The following is a 19510-nucleotide window of genomic DNA, read 5'->3' on the forward strand; positions in this document are numbered from 1 at the left end:
TTGAGGGTCGGTGGTGGCTGGTGGGTTAGCCAGGGAGCAAGATGAAGAGAGAGAGGAAAGTGAAGTGTGGATTTATGCAAGGGCGTGATTGCAATAATACAGCAGGGGCAGCGGAGAGTGAGGGTGCAGTGATTGTGACGGGGGTGGAATGGATCCATGGAGTGGTGGACGCTGTTGAGTGGCAATGAGCTGGAAAGGGGAGCTGGTTGCCAGAGAGTGCTCTACGTGAAATTAGGGAGGGCGTGATAGTTTCACCATCCAGCTGAACCACCTTTCCCAGATTGGCTTCCTGTAGGATTCTTCTTAGGGAGGGAGGAGGGGAAGCAGCAGGTGCTCTGTTTTCAGGCTCAAAAGGTTGGGCCGGGGGCTTTCGTAGCTCATACACATGGTTGCCTGTTTGCGAGGCAGCAGCCAGACCTGCTACCACACCCTGACGCCGTGTGCTGTCCTTCAGCTTCTCCAACCCCAGCTTCTGCAGGACGCCCACTTCAGTAAGATGGGCGTGGTGTGGGGACAGAGTCCCAGAGACCAGTTTCCAGGCTCTGAGCCTCACGTGGAAAGGTGCCTGCTTGGGTAGTAGATGGTCATCAGCTGTGACTAGTTGGCCATTGGGTGGAACCCGTTAGCTGTTAGCTATTGGTGTAACTGCCGTGGCTAAGGCGCAAGCGTAGATTGCAGTTAGCAAGAGGGGTTGGTTGGCAGAGAAGCAGAAGGCAGGCTCCTGCTTCCTGTGTCTGCAACCCAGCGGCCAGCGAGAATATAGTGGTACGACTCCACTATCTATGGCTCCGTGGGTGCTCCTTTTTAGCCTCACCATGTCCTGTGTTCTTATGCAGGGAGCGGGAGCTGAGACCCTGCGTGACAGGTGGGGAGAGACTGACGCGGTTTCCAGTCTGTCCTCTGGGTTCTAATTGGTATTTGCTCTTCCTCCACTTTATTGTCCAGCTTCCCGTTTTCACTGCCTGCCCTGTGGACTCTGAGTTCCAGCACTGGACACGGAGGTAACAGCCTGAGAGCGACTGAGTAGCCAGCTCCCAGTGGGCTCCCAATGGGTTCTCTCTCTCCACCTCTCCTCCCCTCTCTGCTTACAGACATACACTTTCAGATTTTGGTATTGATAATCTCTAGGATATCAACATGTGTGCCAGCAGATGGGGAAGAGGAAAGACCGGGAAGAGAGGAGCTGAGGGAACGGAAATCATAGGGTTTTGCAAATGTCATCCTTGTGGATATTGAACTCACCAAGAATTAGGACCAACATAGTGTTTGTTAGGTTGGTATTGAGTCCAGAAGCTCAAATCTCTAAGGACCGTGGGGGCCTCAGTGAGAGAGGCATTTAAAACCTCTACAAGGAGGTGGAATGGGTATGGTCTGATGCTGTAAGCTCTCAAGCAGTGAGGGCTGCGGTGAAGGGGGAGCCGTGTCCAAGTCTAGAAGACATGTAGTATTAGAGGGACCTACTAGGTGCTGTGGGACATGGTGTGTGGAAAAGTAGTCATGTGGCTGGGTCCCGCGGCTCTTTCTGTGTAAAGTCCCTTTCCTCTCTCAGCAGGTCCGGCCCTTTCCTGGGTGACTTTTCTGGGTCGCTTGTATATAGTGACCTGACTTTAATTAGTGGTCTGGTGACTAGGAGGGGAATTTGGTATCAACCCCAAGAGTACGGGGAATCTACTTAGTAGAGGAGCCTTCGGTTTGAAAAAACAAACCAACGAGCAAACAAAAAACCCTCCCAAAACTGCAACACCTGTGAAAAAGGTGATGAAGCACAGCACAATAAAATGGGGGTGTGCCTGTCCGCTGAAATGCTGGGAGCTGTAGTTTCTTCAGCTGTTGGCTGGAGAGAATAGCACCCACCTGCAGGTAGGCTGGGAAGATGAAACGAGATAATATATAAAGTGCGCAGGACTTTGCCTGCACACAGCGCTAGTTTCACAAGTGGTGGTCCTTTTTCAGAGAGACCTCAGCTCCTGTTTTCTGATTATAGCTTCGGAAAGATTTGGCTGCTTCTTACAAGGGATGTCAAGTGTCCTTTAGCCCATGATATTTATTTCACAACATGAATAAAAGAGATGAGTTCATTCTATCACTAAATATTTAATGAGCGTCTACTTTGGGCTGCGCACAAACAATGCAGTTTTTCATCCTCCCTCTCTGGCTGGAGGTGGAATGACAAGTAAATATGCTTCGTACCCAAGAGCACGTTAGAGGAACACTATTCTCAATGTTTGATGATTCTTTGCCGAGTCACTGTATTTGAGTAGCCAGTTATGTTGACAGAGGTCTCTCTTCCTGGACTCTCCAGAATTTCCACAACCCGCCTCACCTTAAATCCTTTCCATCCATCCAGAACCTGGATTCTGGAAATTAGTATCTCTTCCCTCTTTTGAATTAAAGTATTTTTAGAACAACAGAGCACTAACCAGTTTCACGGTGGTTTCAATTTCCGGTGGTATCTTAAAGCAAAAGAGCATTTTGTAGCTCCCTGGTTGTAGGTGAATCTCTTGTCACCTTTGTTTCTGCTTCCTCCTCCCGGTTTCCTGCTGGGATTTGCCAGCTCCTCAGGTCCCTTTTGCATGCAGTGTTTTTCCTCCCTTTGTCGCTGGTTCCTGTCCTTTTCCCACCTCCCCTACCTGCCTTCTCAGCGTCCTGTTCCCTCCCACCGCCTCCCCCCTGCACACTTCCATTCGTTTCTGCTAACATTTCTGGTTCCCAAACTCGGCTCTGTTTTCCAGCCAGTCTCCGTCAGCCTTTCTTTTTCTTTTTTTTTTTAAGAGCATCCATCTCCTCCTTCCTCCTGTGTCTCACCCCCTCCTTGGCCTCCTCCCCTTCGTCCTCCCATCCTCCCTCAGCCTCTCTGCTTCTGTTTTAATTACTGCTTTTAATTAGGCCCACCCTATTGCGGAGGGATAAGTGTAATGAGACATGGCCACAGAGGAGCCTCAGGTTTTTATGCTTCAAAGCTTTATTCTTTTATTTATCTGTGTCCTTTGGGTCCAGAGATTTCTGTTTCTACTTGCATTTCCCATGAGTGTGACTATCCAGCTTCTGTGCCCTTTGCTCTGTGGAAGGGATCTTGCCTAAGAGCCCCTAAGGCTGACTTACTGCCAGAGGTAAAGGTCGTTTCTCCTGAAGGTCATGCTCCATTTTCAACAGTTTTTCTAGAATCCTCTAAATCTCTGTACTGTACCCTTTGCTACCTGGTTCAAACTGTAATGAGCCTACTGACAGCACCCTTGAGCTATAGGTCAGGATTTCCATATTTATTAACATTCCTGTTGGAAAACAGTATGATTTCCTCCTGGTTTGGACCTAATTGCTTCTGTGTGTTAGTTTGCAGGCTTTGTATTAGTGAGATTACATAAGGCATGTGGAGGAAGTCTCTCTCTAGGACATTTTGCTGCCTTTTGTGATGTTATTTCACATTGCATTTGTAATGGATCTTGTTGCAAAATATATGGCAGTGTCAGCCTTTGGGACAGAGTGGGGCCAGGCTTTGAGCAGAGAAGGAACTAAACCAATTCTTTTCTTTTTCTATTCCTTTCTATTTTATTTTTTTTTCTGTCTGATATCTACTTCCACTCTTTTCTTCCAGGAGACAAGGAAAGAGAAAATAAGGAAAAGAAAAAAGGATGTGGGAAGATGGATGGGTAGGCAGTTGTAGGAGCTGTTCAGCTGCTCAGATGGAGGGGATAAATGGAATGATTAAAAACAGATTTCACATTTTCTTTCCTAATGGGCTCCCTCAGTTCCTTAGAGGTTTATTTCTTTGTTTTCGTGCTGGCCACTTGTCTTCTAAGGTTTTGCTGGCCCAGAAACCCTCTTGTTACATGGAACAAACATGGGTTAGTGTCTACTCTTCAAGTGAGAATAGTGACTAAATGTTAGAGCTTTATTTACTAGCTACAGGGATGAAAAATAGACTTTAAAATGTCTGATTGCCTAATTATTTGCTCAGTTAGGTAATTGGAAACAGCTGGGATAGCTCCAAGGCGATCGTATACCTTTCTTATAAAAGCCAACTGAGACCTACACAGGAATACCTAGAAGGATTTACAATGCAGACGAGAAAGGGCTGTGTATAAATGTATTGTTTTTCCTCAGCAATGCATAAATTTATGAGTGCTAGGAGGAGATTGCTGATTCATAGTAAGAAGTACCTTTGAGCTGCAGAGTTTAAACGCCAAGAGTTTGACTATCTAATACCAGGAGAAACCAGCATTTCACCAGAGAAATGAAGCAGGGAACATCTTAACCAGTCTTTAGCTTTAGTTTGGGAATAAGGTCAGCTAACTCTTTTCTGATTAGGCCACACAGTAAATACTTAAGGTTTTGCAGGCCACATGGGCTCTGTTGGAACTACGTACATAAAATCCACATTAGTAGAATGTTCGGAACATAGTAAGTAAACTACAGATTTTATTATTAGCATTCTGGTGGCAGCAAAGAAAGGTGAAGGCAAACTTTAAAAGCTTCCTCAGGGCACTTCTTTATACATTTACTTCTTAAATGTGTTGGAAACCACCTAAACGGACTGCGTTCTTTAAACTTCAGACCTTAGAAAAGCCACATGGAATAGACTGCTTCACATAACTTTCTGAATACATGAGTTGATTCTTACTGCACTTATGTATCAGAATGTTCCTCTGGAATATGCCACACCCCTTATCTTGAGGGTCCAATCAGGCGGAGTTGTGTTATTTCATTTGTACGTAGAACAGTACTGTACAGTGGGATTGGTTATGAGTTTTCGTGGAGTCCAGCGGTTCCCTGGGGCCATTTGCCGGTGGTGACTTAAAATGACCCTTCAGTGTTTAACTCTCATTCGTACCCAAAGTTACTTTGGAAAATAACTTAAGAATGGGATTCACAGGTTACGACCCTTAGAATTCTAATCAAACTTACGTAATTACCACATGTGCTCTCCTAGCTTGGAGACTGCAATGTAGTCAAGGGAAAATAAGATTTTTTCATAATCCAATTTCATTTGTCAACTGTTCAACTTACTGGTGCAGAACGATGCACAGGGCTATAATGAGTGGTCTTATTTGGTGAGGTGAAGGAGAACACAGAGAAGTTCCTGGTAAAATAAAATGTTTTCTAGGCCATGTCCAAAAGGTATAGTTTTTAAAGTATATATACTGGGGGTGCCAAAAAAATGCATACACATGACTTATATTCATCTTTAGTTAACGGTATATATTGAGTAGTACCATTTTAATATAGTTTGTTTCCTTTCTTAAAATGTATATACATGTTTTTGGCCCCCTCTGTTTAGATGTATGTAAATTATTGCTCCATATAATATTTTACTGGAAAGTAAAAATAGGTAGTAAAGTTTAATACGACAGTACTTCCATTTAATGTGCTATTTCACTGATTTTGTGTGTTTGTTTTTCAGGGAAAGCCCATCTACTTGATTGCAGTCTTCAAAAGCATCTAAAGGTAGGTGCATTACAACCACCATCCACACACTACACACCACACATGCCAAGCTGCCTTTTCCACCCTGGGATGCTGTCTGGGAACCTGACCGGTGAGTGCTGCATCAATGTTTTACTTTACTGAATATGACCTTGATTCTTGGGCTTTAGGTCTCTGCGATTGCTTTCATGGGTACAAGTGAAGGAGAGGTCAGGCTTGACCTGAGGGAAAGTGTGAAGCATTTGGTACAGCTTCAACTCTCCTTTTAGTTCCTTCTTTCTTCTACTGGCCCCAGAGGGATTCTCTTTTCCCCTCAGTATCAATGTGGTCACTTGATTCCATGTTAATATTGCTGTTAACATAGCAGGCAGGAATGTGTCTTACATGGTATGAAAAAGTCCTACTTGTATTAAGATTAGAGTCACCGTTTTCTGATTTCATTGTAATATGGTTTTATGATTATTGTTGAGAAAAAAAATTTGTGCTATGTTATTCAACAGAGCATCAACTGCCATAAGTGAATTAGAATAAAAGACATAGCCTCATTGATCTAATCTTTGTCTCCTGAATTGAGAAAGTTAGGTCTCAATTGATAGATTCAAGTGAGAACAAGGTAATGAGTTTCAGAAAAGTATAACGAAGTATCTGCAAAACACTTGGGAGTATAAATAATTTGCTAAATAATAACACTGTGTCTTACGGTGCTAGATATGTGTTGTAAAAAGATTTGACCAAAAGATGAAAATGTTTTATAGTTGCGTTGTCTTAATAGAGAACACTTGCATCAAATAACTGAAATTTGCGTTTTGATTCCAATGCTATAAAGTGACTTATCAAAAAGTAAGAATGCATTTTCTTAAAATTTCAATTCTTATATTTGTATTATAAGCAGTCCCAAAACTTTCAAACAACAAATGTAAATTGAAGAGAAAGAAATTTTATTTTTCTGGAGAAAATCTTATATGATAAATTCTTAAAAGTGCAGATATGCCTGCTCTTACAAACTGTGCTCCTTTCCTTATTTTTCTTATTCATGGGGCCTAATGATGAGAACCTGTGCAAGAGAATCAGATCTTTTCTCTTAGAATATTAACTACTAAAGCAGATTGGTGACTATTTCTTAAATAATAAATGCCCAAAAGACACTGTACTAGACTTCATTATGTGAGGGGGAAAAATGATAGGTGAAGCACAGTGCTTGTCCTAAAAGTAAATCACAATACAAGTTCAATAACATAACTTACAGGCACCACAGAAGAAATATCTTCGGGCAATTGTGATTTATAATTAATAGCCAATCGAAGTCTATAGATAATGTCAGACTTAATTCTTGTGGGCGGGCCATTCAGATTTGCATTTTTAGGTGTGAGAGTCTTCATAGAAGGTAAGTTTTGCATCCTCCTGCGGAGTACTAGAAGGTAAGTTTTGCATTTTCCTGTAAAACTTGGTTCTTCTTATTCTGCTGCTGTGTGGAGGAATGACTTCTGTTTGACTTGATAAATGGAGGACCGTGGTTTCAACCGTTGAGGACTTTTCATGTTATATTTTTGATATCCAGGAATTGTTGGGATGCCTAGACTTTTTTTCCTTTGTGCAGCATGAATGGACACCCTTGGTCCCTTGCACAGCATCAGCACAGATTCCCGGGGTTTTGGCACCTCCTGCTGGAGGGAGCCCCAGAAGGGCCGAGAGGCCCCTCAGGTCCGGGTGGAGCGAGATGGGCAGCTAGGCCCCTCCCCAGTACATAGGAGGGGCACCTCCTCCACCCCTAGCACCTTAGGCCCTGCTTTGGGCCTCATAGTGGAATATATAGTGGTTGTGGACTTGTGAGTGTGCAGCTGGCTGCCCCAGGATGCGTTTCACGTCGTTGTGTTGCCTAGTTACACCGGAAGTTGCTTCCGGAAGTTGCTTCCGGAAGTTGCTCCCCGGAAGTTGCTCGCCGGAAGTTGCTCGCCGGAAGTGGTCAGCTTTCTATCTAGGCTGTGTGGTTTGTTGTGTGCGCGAAGGCCCAGAGGCCGGGCATGCACAGAGGGATGCTCACAAGCTAAGGGAAGAAGGCTGAGACCAGCAATGCCCCCATCCTGGTCCACTCCTTCGCGCCCACCCTGTGGGAGCACAGGCTTGTAGGAGTGTCCGATGCACCACCAGTGCATGGGGAGATGCCACTTCTGCCGGAAGTAGGTGACGGGCTCAGAGTTCCACCAGCCCGGGTACAGCTCCGGTCTGCAAACCGCATGAGCTCATCCGCAGCGTTCCGGAGGGAGCCAAGGAAGTGTTTGGGGACCGCCAGCTTCGGGTGGCGCCCGGTGACGCATGACTAGCCCATGTCCCGAAGGCTTCTTGGACGGGAAGTCAGCTGTTTTTGTCAGTTTAGTGGCGGCAGGGTGTCGTTTCTCTTTGGAAGAGCCTGCCTGGCGTGCTGCTGGTCTTGTGGCCTGGATGGGAGCCTGGTGAAATCAGTCTTCCCTGGAGCTTTGCTGCGGTATCGGGAAGGGTGTCCTCTTTCTGCTGGGCCTGCCGCACTGGTGATCTGTGAACTGGAGGTTGGCAATGGCGGCTTCTCATCTTGTTGGGAACGGCCCCTTGAAAGTCTGATCAACGCAGAGGAGAGGAGAGCGACAGTGTCCCCCATGTGGACACCGAGACCCACCCATTTCTGGCCTCACTAACTAGTCAACAGGGCATTTTTCATCAGATCATCAGAGATAGGCTTTCTGCCACTTGAAATTTATTTCTCCATTTTAGAGCTCTTTTTTCAAAATGTTTATGGAACTTAAGCTCTGTTATTACGAATTTTTATTTTGATGTCTTGTAGGAGACAATCAAGATCTTAATTCCTCGATCTCATGGCTGAGTTCAGTCTGACATTGTTGATAACATTTCTCACACACTCTTCCGTTTTTCAACAGTTTCTATGTGGCATAATCGTGAAACTGTGTTTGTACTTATTATTCAGAAGTGGCAATTTTGTTCAGAACTCATCACACACTATAATTTAGTCCAAACAATGAGTTCTGTTGGTGAAAGGCTTATGAAGTTTATTCTAATAAGATTATAATTTCTAAAGCTTATTAGAATAATCATTTTTAAATCATTTCTCTCGCCCACCTCGCTATTATGAGAAGGAATATTTTTTCAAGCACTTGGTGTAGATCTAGTATTCCTATATAGTTGTACTGCTAGTAACACAGGCATATTAATCCTTTGAAAGGATATTTATGGGATCTAATAAAATTTTGCTAGAAAGGGAACATTTTTCAGGAAATGTTTTAATGTCAATTTTAAGCGTCAGGTATCTTATTTAACAGTAGGTATCAGCAACTTAACATTTTGTTCAGAAATACAAAGGAAGATAGAATGACTTCAAAATATCTTTATTCTTTGAATATTTAACGTAGATTTAATGACTAAATGTTTTATGTCTGCTTGTATCATTGATTTGTTTTTGAATTTTCTCAAAATGAATGAACATGAAAATTCTAACTTCAGAAATGTGAGTCAGATTAAGAGTTAAGATGAGTCTGGTTAAGAGTTAGATGGCTATAGTAAGTTGTCCTAGTAAGGGAGGTAGGGGACAGAGGTTTTTAGGGTTAAACATTGGATTTATCTCTTAGTTACTTTCATGCAACCTATGGTGGTAAATAAGAAACGGGGAGAGAAGACGGAAGCAGCAAAGCTTACTGGGCAGTTGAGTAGACCACCTGGCGTGCTCATGAACTCATTTTAGCTTTGGAAACTTGCTTCAAGCATGCAAGCTTACGTGGAGGCCCCTGTTTGTAAACAATGAAAGGACCAGTACCTCTAGCTCCCTCTTCTCACAAGGTGATGACCTCTGAGAGCTGTAGGACCTGGAGCAGCTTTCTCTGCCTCAGTCTTCTGATGGGAGGCCTTCTACGGAGGGACAGTGTCTAAGCACTCACTCCTTTTGCCATGGAAGCTGACATGCTTAGTGTGGTCTGAAGGGTTGTTATCTATTTAACTCATTAAATTACAAGTTAGTTAAGAATGAACCAAGTACCTAAGGATACATAATTGTAACCTAGAAGAGATCCTTGCAATATATTGAATAGGTTTTCCTTTTTCTAAGGCATGGCTGCATTCACTGTATCCAAATAGACAGCTTCTCATGGCAAGTTATCCCATTGTTTCCTTTGTAATGTTAATGGACTGTAGTGACCGTCGAATAAGTGAATCTTTCATATATGTGGCATGTTTACTGGATACCAGTGAAATAACTCTAAATACTAGAAACATAAGATTTTTGGCTCGCACAGTTTTTTCTTTAGCAGCATGTATTAAAATGAAATAAATATTCTTTTCTTTTTGACTGGCATACATGGTTATTTTCAGAAAAGAAATGGCAATTTTCAGGAATGTTATAGTATGTGGATCAATGTTTGTGAAAGTCACTTTAAGTCTAAAGGTGTTCGTAAAGCTCCCTTTACTTGGACGTTTGAATTATTTGCACACCCTTCATGTCACATGCTGTGTCCTACTGGCAAGAATCTTATCAGGTAAGAACTGTGGCTTGGATAGCTTATGGCGGAGGGAACAATACATTGCATAGCTTAAAAATCACAGAGAGACAACAAATACATTCATGAATTTTTCTTAGACTTTCAGCAGTTCAGGACCTGTTGTGCACACAGAAAAAGATTATTTATCACTGACTGACAGGCATGGCTGGGTCTCCATGTCTTTTTTCTACTTAGAGCCTAAGAAATGGTAGTTACATAGCAAAATTGCAAAGTTAAATTCCTGTGCTAAATTGGCAACACTAATTATTTGTTAGAGAGCTGTGGGATGCAGTGCTCAATATTTACTCCATGTGGTACAATTAAGATGATATTGCCAATTTGTTTATTTTAATGTCTGCCGTATTTATGATGAAGCCTACATAACATACTATTTGGAAAGTGAATTACCATGTGCCCGACGCAGAACACATTTTAAGTACTTGGCTCGAGTCGACAGCTCCATAATGAGGCTGGAATGTGCTTATCTGCAGGTATTGTGAAAAGTCGAGGCGTAGATTGGTACTGGCATTCGCCTTGGAAAATAGATTTCTGGACCATTTTAGTGCATGCTGAATGCTGAGTCATTTCTGCCTTCTACCTGACTGATGGTGCGGGAGCTCAGTAGGGAAGCTGAGTGGCCTGCTTTCTAAGGGACAGAGCTGAGTCTGCACTGCAGGAAAAACTTGAGTGTTGCCTTAATGAAAATATTCCACCAGGCCGGGGCATGTCTTTACAGGAAAGGTTTCCTGACGTGAGTGCAAATTCAGACACCCCGAGCCTATCCTGCTTAGGGTCTGCTACAGATTTCAGGCCTGAGTTGTAACAGTGAATATTTGAGTGGCGGTATTGGGGGACTGAGCATCTCCCAAGAAAGGTTTTGAAACAGAAGCCAATTTCTTTAGTATGTCAAGGAGGTTTCTCTCTAATAAGACATGGTAGGCTTTTCTTTGTTTCAAGCAGCAGTAAACAAGCCATACTTCCTATAAAGTTTTCATAGATCTTGTCCATATTTTAACTAAAAAAAAAGTAAACACCCTGTCTGTGTATGCACGGACGTGCAAATGTCAGTGTATGCCCCCTTTTCTCCTTTATTGAAGTGTTTCTGAAAATATAATTTTCAGACCATGTGCACTGTAATTACGTGGGGTGCTTATTAAAAATTCACATCTGCAGGATCCTTTCCAAGACCTGCTAAATCGGAGCCTCTGAGACTGGCTTCGTAGATTCTAAATCTCTAATAACTACTCATTACGATTTTCACATACATAGATGTTGACATCCGCTATTTCTGTGATGAAGGAATAAATGGTTATAGTGTTAAAGAGTTCTCTTTCTTCATCTTAATATAGTTTGCAAAAACTTGCCCCTAATTCATTTCATCATATAATTTCTACACCATTGTCTTGTGTTTTTATTGCTCTCTACTGCTTATAACTGAGGCCCATATAGTTATTTTATATTTATTTTCCAAGTCTATAAAATCCAGAGGACCTTCATTTCTGGGGCTGTCAATCCATACAACATATGAGTTTTTTATCCTACCCATTCTCTGCAATTCAGGAAGTTTTCCTGTCTTGATTTGTCTTAATCCCTGGTGAATGATGACTTCCAATATAAATATCGGCAGCTGTTAGAGCTGTATAACGTATCCAGATCTCGTAAAGAACTTGTAAGATTTACTCAGTGTGTGTAACAGGTCTTCATTCTCCTGAGCAAAGCCTCTGGGGGCAGCTCACTGGAGCTGGGAAAATGCAGACGCCTTTACCGAGAATGGGAGTTTGTAATTGTCTTTCATCTCCTGCCACCATTTCAAATATGACAGTCAGAACTGGGAATTTCAAAATACAGAAGGTGGCATTTTGTGTTTCAGATGCCTTGATTTTTGTCACACTCAGTTTCCCGTGAGCTGTTTCCTTTCATGCTGTCTGAGGGTTGACGTCAAAATGGCAACTAATTAAAAGCAGAAAATTTATCTTTTGAACATGAGTGCTTGTTCAGAGACAAAAGAGGTGCCCTAGATTTGTTTTAATTTACTTTTAACTCTTTGGCCAAATCAAGCATCCTAGTGGGTTACTAGTAAGTAAAGCTCACAGATATTTTTCTAGAAAGAGGTATTTTCATTTTCTTTCCGGATCTGACAAAGTAGAGTGTGCCTTTATTGTCAGGGTGTTTTTCCCATGGATGGATATTAATGTGAATATTAACTCACAAAGCATGTAGCGGTCTTTGGAAGGTTATGTATAGGTTAAAACCTTGAATACCAGAACTAGGTTATAGCACCATAAAACACCTTTAATTTTTTTTTTTTTTTTTTTTTTAAGTCTTTCTCCAAATGGTTGTCAGGTTTTTACTTATTTTTTGCCTGTTGACGTTCACGACCTTGACTCTCGGTGAAGATGGCCAGTGTGTAGCAGAGTTTCTCTGGCTCAACCCCAGCATTCGTCACGGGCACGGGGCAGGACCCACATACTGCAGCCAGAGCAGTTTCCCCCAAAGCAGCCTTTTAAAGTGACATTGTGTTGATGGTACGTGGTGAGACTCATTGCCAGCCACTCTTGAGAACAGCAGTACAACCCCGACTTACATGTCACGTTTAAGTTAGAACAGAATGTTATATGGAAAGACTCAGAGAGTCAGGTCTTGGGCCAAGAAAAGCAGTATATTGGGCAATAGACGGTTCTTTCTGTGAATGGGCAGCGAGGGCCGGCATTCAAAGTGTAGCTGTGACGGGTAGTTCTCTTCATCACGGAGCAGAACACGTGAGTGAGAGGAGGGTGATCCCATCTAGAATCCAGCCGTGTCCCAGGCACTAACTAGACGAGGAGCTTTTCATGTGTGTATTGTTGGCCATCACTTTTGTAACAGCCTGTTGGTACTACTGTTCAGATTTCCATGAGGTCAACACTGAGGCTCAGAGGTGTTGAGTTGCCAGAGGCCTTTTAGGCAGCACGTGGCAGAGCTGGAGTTGGAATCCAGGCAGGACTGGTGACAAGGACATCTCACCACAGTGGACTGTTCGTTTGGACAAATTTGTAAATGTGTGAGAACGCCCTGAACTGTTTGCGACCTTCTCCATATTGCTTATCTTTGTTTATTTCTTTGGCAAGCATCGTACTAGAATCTGCATAACCACACATAGACGTACATTTGTAGGAAATGAAGTTTGGCAGGACTCTGCCTCTGTGGAGAGTGGCAAGACTGGTCTCTGTACTCGGAAAGACTGTGCGCTTGGGCAAGTGACAATCCGAACCTCCGTTCTCTCTCTTGTGAAAGGGTGATACTAATAACCTTTGAAGAGTGCAGGATGAATTAGAAATAATGTGTGTAAAGTTCCTGGTACAGTGCCTGGCATGCAGTCAGAAGTAAGAAAAATGGGAGCACATGTTTATGTGGACACACATGAGGAAACGTGTTGAACAGTAGGTTGCTGGGCGTATTATGGAGGATGACCTTCTAAACGTCTGTATTTACTCCTGCGATCACACTTTAGATATCCTCAGCTAAGCACATCAATTGGATACAGTAATGAGAATTCAAGGATTCTTTACTTGTATAGTAAGTCAAAATTTCAATATAACAATTTAGGTGGAGAGTATATATATATATATATATATATATTTTATATATTCTGCTCTAAATGACAGAATCCCGTTAGTCTGTCATTTAGAGCAGACCCTATCCCTTTAGGCCCTTTCTTTTCATATCATTGGTTTGTCTAGAAACTGGCTCAATGTATACTATGTATACTGGGGATGCCAAAAAAATGTATACACATGACTTATATTCATCTTTTGTTACTGGTATATATTGAGTATTACAATTTTAATCGTTTTTTCCTTTTTTAAAATGTATATACTTTTTTTTTGGCACCGTGTGTGTGTGTGTTTTTCTCCCTGTAAGAACTCAGATACATTTCATAATACTGGTGAATTCTGCTCAGTTTCATGAAGAAATTGGTTTCACTAAAAATGTTTGAACATTTCAAACATGTACAAGAATAACTTTTGTATAAAGAGAAATCCATACCCATTAGCCAGATTTATCTGATCATTAAGATTTTTGCCACATTTATTTTCTCTACCTGCCTCTAAAAAAATCTTTAAATTATGTCAAAGAAAATGCCAGACATCATGGTATTCACTCCTCTGTCTTTGAAAAAGATCGAAATAAGGACATTTCCTTACATACCAGGATGGCTTTATAGCGCACCTAGCAATGACTCCTTGGTATTGTCTAATACCCAGCCTATTTCAAATTGTTCCAGCGTCATCTCAAGTGTGGGGAAATACCGCCTCAACATAAATTCTACAGGTTGCTTTCGTTGAATCCCGTTAGTCTGTCATTTAGAGCAGACCCTATCCCTTTAGGCCCTTTCTTTTCATATCATTGGTTTGTCTAGAAACTGGCTCAATTGTCTTGCAGGAGGTTCTACAGTCTGGCTTTGTCTCTTCCTTGTTTCACAAACTTGTTCCTCCATTTCCTCTTATTCTTACAAGTGGAGGTTCACTCTAGACCAGACGCTTGATTATATTTAGATTCAGGTGTTTTTTTTTTTTTTGGCCAAAAATATTCAAACATGATACTGATCGTTCCCTAAAGAGGACACAGTGTCCGGTTGCCCTACTTCCAGTGATGCTGAAATGGAGCAGGACCAGGTGCAGGCAGCCTCCCGTTGATGATGAGAGGCTGATAATATTTCATGAGGGGTTACAGAATGGTTGCTTTCTAATTCTATCATTTCCCCCCACCCATTTTTTTAAAAGCTTTATTGTGTTATAATTGACGTACAATAAATGGCACACATTTAAAGTGTACAACTTGAAAAGTTTTGACATAGGTACATTGTGAAACCATCACCACAACCAAGAAAGGGACCATACGCATCGCCCTTAGAAGTTTCCACGTGCCCCTCCGATATCCTTCACGCTGCCCCTTTCTGTCCTGCCCCATCCCAGACAAGCACAGATCTGCTCTGTCACGATAGGTGACTTTGTTCTTTTGGTGGTTTTCTCTAATACTCATCCTCATGAAGTGAAAGAATAGTTGTTTACAAATAAGGATAATCTTAGAAAAATTGTTTGCCAAAGAGCATTATAATTCTAAAAGTTAAAATAAAATTTTCTCCTGTGTCACGGGTGAAAAACATTGCGCTTTCTTTCTGTTAACCGGGTCATGTGGGGTTGACATAGCGAGCCACGGGGAACCTGAATGGTTCCAGAGCTCCCCAGCGCTCTCAGCACTGACATTTCCTCCTAAAGTTATTTGGCTAACATTCCTCTTCCCCCATACAACTTTTACAGACCCACAGGGTCTGAAAGATAATAACAGGACAGAGATTGATCCATTTCCCTTTATTGCATTAACTACCCAGGGGTGGATAATTGTTGGCATTGGCACAAAGCATGTTTCCTCTTGATTGAAACTATGCGGAGTAAATTGTTCTGCTTCTTCCAGTTCTCGGATTTCAATTCATTTTTAGCTCACTACCCCATGAAGAGTGGACTGTCCTGTGTCTTCTTTCTTCATGTGGCGTAAAGATACGTGACTCAGTGGGACCCTGTCTTTCAGGCACCCGTCCTCAGTTCTCAGCCCCAGGAAGACATTTTAATCACAGATACAGCTCCTGTAGATTGGCACGCTGCTCTGGAAAGAGACACTTGGCACAGGGCAAATAAAATACTGTAGCTACTGGGGAAAAGGATCTGACAGAGAAGGAAGAAACAGGTAATATCAAAGTGAGTGCTGCATGAATATGATGGCAGCTTCATTGAAAAACTTTCCCCAAACTCCTCTTACAAACTACAGAGACTAAGAAGGGTAATAAGTAAAAAACCCATGGATATATCAACAAATGGGTAAGGCATTCTTCCCAAACCCCAGAATAGGTGTGCCTACACTACCAGCGGCAGTGGGACCTACCCAAAAGGAATAGCTTTTCTGCAGTGAAGAATGAGAAAAAGGCAAAAGGCAAATGTGGCAACATACTCCTTTACTTTAAAATAATTATTTGGTGACTGACTAGCTCTGGTAATGCTTTTTTGCCTTAAAAGTCTATTTTATCTCATTGTAATATCACTGAGCAACTTCCCTTTGTTTAGTATTTATCTGGTACATCTTCCACTTTATTTTCAACATTTATATGTCCACGTATTTTAGATGGGACTTATGAAAAGCATGTGGCTGGACTTGAGGCTGCTAATTGGCCGGTATGATCCCACGTGGACATACTCGTTATGACCCGTGCAGTTCTGATTGTTTGGTAGGTCTATTCTGATTGGCCGGTTCTTGTACTATGTCACTCATGAAATATTTGGAATGTCACCCCTAGCTGGATGTTTACTTTTTAATGTTACATGGCAATTTTTGTCATTCAACTAGAGAGCTGAAGTCCACATAGCAGTTTATTCATATTTGTTGTGATGAATATGATTTCTTTCTTACTATCTTACTAGTTGATTCAGTTTGCTTTTTTCTTCCTTTATTTTTGCTCAACTGAGTTATCCCTCCCTTAATCTCAGCCCATGTTTTTTGCTGCTTCTTATTAGGACTTGAGCCTATTTTATGTCTATTTTAAAAGAGTTTTCCATAATTATTTTAACATGCATATTTAGCAAAATCTACTTAATCAGTGTTTATCTTCTTCCTAAATCAAGGGGCTTAAAAGTCTGTAACTCAGATCAGTCAACATTACACTATTCCCCCAATATTTTAATTGTATCCTGACCCACTCCCCCAAATTAGACGTTATTATTATTGTCTTGTACAGTCAGTGCTACTTGAGCTTCCTCATATATTTACCAATTGCTTTTTCTCATCATTCCTCCTTACACTTTAAATGTTCCATCTGGGATCATATTTTTTTTTTCATTAAGTGTATCTTTTAGAAATTTAGTAAGGACATGTTGGTGATAAGCTCTCAATTTTTATTTATCAAAATGTCTTCATTTTTATCCTCATTCTTAGAGATTAATTGCATTGGTTATGGAATTCTCGGTTGGCACTTGTCTTTATTAGCACAATGAAATATAATTTACTGCTTTATGTTTTTTATTATTTTGGAGAAGTGAGTCTCATGGTCATTATTTGGAAGATGGTCTTCTTTTTTTTCCTATCCGACCACTTTTAAGATCTTTTCTTTCTGCAGGGCTCTTCAGTTTCACTATTGCATATTGTCAGTCCCCACCCCCCAAAAAAAAAAAAAAAGTTTAGACTGCAATAAAGAATAAAAATCATTTATTTGAGCATTTATTCTTAATGTGAGTTTTTTTTTTATCGAGTTCCAGAAAATTCTCAGCTGGAGTCTTTATACTTTATACAGTAGGTCTCTAGAAGTTGGAAAAAGCAAGGAAACAGGTTCTCTCTGAAGCCTTCAGAAGAAACTCAACACCTTTATTTTAGATTCCTGAATTCTCAATTTGTAGGAGAATAAATAAGTGTTGTAAGCCGCTAAATTTGTGGTACTCTTATATCAGCAATAGGAAACGAGTACACCTCTTTTCATACAGAATGTATATGTATGTTCATTCGTTCATTGATTTTGTGAGAGGTGAGTGGCCTTTGGAATCAAGCCTTTCCAGAGAAACTAGTCTTCTGTGAAGTTACCTACTTTGGATGAACCCATATTAATGTCCCTTATGGTGCCCTTGGCAGCCAGCAGGGGACATCTCTAGGGTTCAGAGCTTGGAAGAGCCTTTGCGGTGGAAAGTCGTTTTGTCACCTACAACTTCCATGTTACACTTTATTTTTGACGCCTGAAGATTTTCCCCCTTTCTGTCACCTCAGCAATGTTTTCTTTTTTTTTTTTTTTCTTTTTTAGGGTATGTAGTCTCTCATAATACCAGAAGTTTTGAGAGCTTTCCAAATTAATTTTTAGAAAGTATTTCTCCCCCATGTTAAGACAGGGTACCCCGTTTTCATGACTTGAGATCTTCTGCACTGGCTTTCTACAGCTGGAAAGTTCTTGAAATCAGGATTTCTGTGCGCTTCTTATCTAGCAGGAGAGAGAACTTAACTACTGATGACATATCCTGGGCTCGTTAGAGACATTTTTCTAAACAATTCATTATTGGCTATTCATAAGGTATTTCCTGGGAAGGAAGAATTTGGCAGCCACCTTGCACTTGAGTAAATGGCTGTTGAAACTGACCCTGTTTATATACTTGTAGTCATAATTATCTGGTGGATAGTTCTAAAGTTTCTAGTAGTTTCCTTTTTATCTTCTAAATGCTAAAGAGTCTGGAGAAGGGACTTGAATTGTACCTGCCATTGTACTTTTCTCGGAAGCTCTTTATTCTCTCTCTCTTTTTCAGTGTGTGGATGTCTAGCTAATTTATTAGGGACTTCTCTGTGTCTAAATCTGTCAGAAAAAAACCCCTGGAAATCACTGAAGGAAGTGATGAGGCATGGATGGGAATGAGAGGCCGTAAATAAATCAACTAGATGCTTTTTTTTTTTTTTTTAATCCCACTTTAAATCATTTCCATTAATAAGGAGACCTTGGCGTCTTTTCATATTTAGCATACCTTAAAGCCAGATATAGTACTGCTAAGAGTTGCATTTTAAATACATGTTTTTTCTTTTTGACCATTTGGTTGTGTTGGCTTGGTAATGGCTTAATAAAGAAATCATTGTGGTTGTCACAGATTATATATTTTTTCAAAATACATTTTCTATGAGAAGGTCAAGACAAGCCACTAAAATGCTAGAGAAATAGAGGACAAAGCCTATTAATACTTGAGTCAGAATGTTCCCATTTTTAATACAAGTGGCAAAAGCCACACACATGTGTGTTATTAGATTGCAGAATGAGTTAAGTGACAAATGGGGATCCTGGAGACAATGTAACTGAATATACTTACATTTTCGTGAACTGTAAGGGAATTTTTCTGGAAATCAAGGTAGTTAGAAGATATCCTACAGTTATAAGGTGTGTGTGTATATCAGTGAAATTTGGGGGAAACCCAAATTTGGGGTTACAGCTTATCCTGCATCATGATCATCAGAAAAGGACTATGTTCTTATTATATACTGATGAAGCACTTTGAAAAAATTGTTGCTGTAGCAACTATGTGTGGCTCTTTAAAAACACTATGTAGTGTAATTACTGGTTTTTAGTCTTGTTCTACAGTGACTATAAAAGATTATTTACATACAAATTTTGTTTTTCAAAGGCATTACTTAATGATTACAGTTCAACAGAAGAGAACCCTTATTGTTAATTGGAAGAAACTAGTTTTCAGAGTTTCTTTTTTTGCAGCACTCACTCTTTTCTGTGAATCGACCTTGTCTTTTTAGATGGTTTTATATTTCTCAACTAAGTAGCTCTATTATTTCTAGTATGTTATAATGCTGAGCACAGCAATATTCAAATAGTTTTTACTGCCTGTTTGGAAAAATGTTTTGTCATGTGCTGTATGATTTGAGATACTCAAAACTGGAGGCAGTAGTCAGGAAAAGGCTTTCGATAATTTCAGTGTAATGTTTCCACTACTTTTGAGATTCCATTCTTAATACAGTTTAAATTTTATTTACCCTTGAACTGCTTTTGCACACTGAACAAATGTCTTTGCCTG

This window comes from Rhinolophus sinicus, chromosome 6, assembly GCF_057876585.1.
Source record: "Rhinolophus sinicus isolate RSI-liver-muscle chromosome 6, RSI-T2T, whole genome shotgun sequence".
NCBI classification, from domain to species: domain Eukaryota; kingdom Metazoa; phylum Chordata; class Mammalia; order Chiroptera; family Rhinolophidae; genus Rhinolophus; species Rhinolophus sinicus.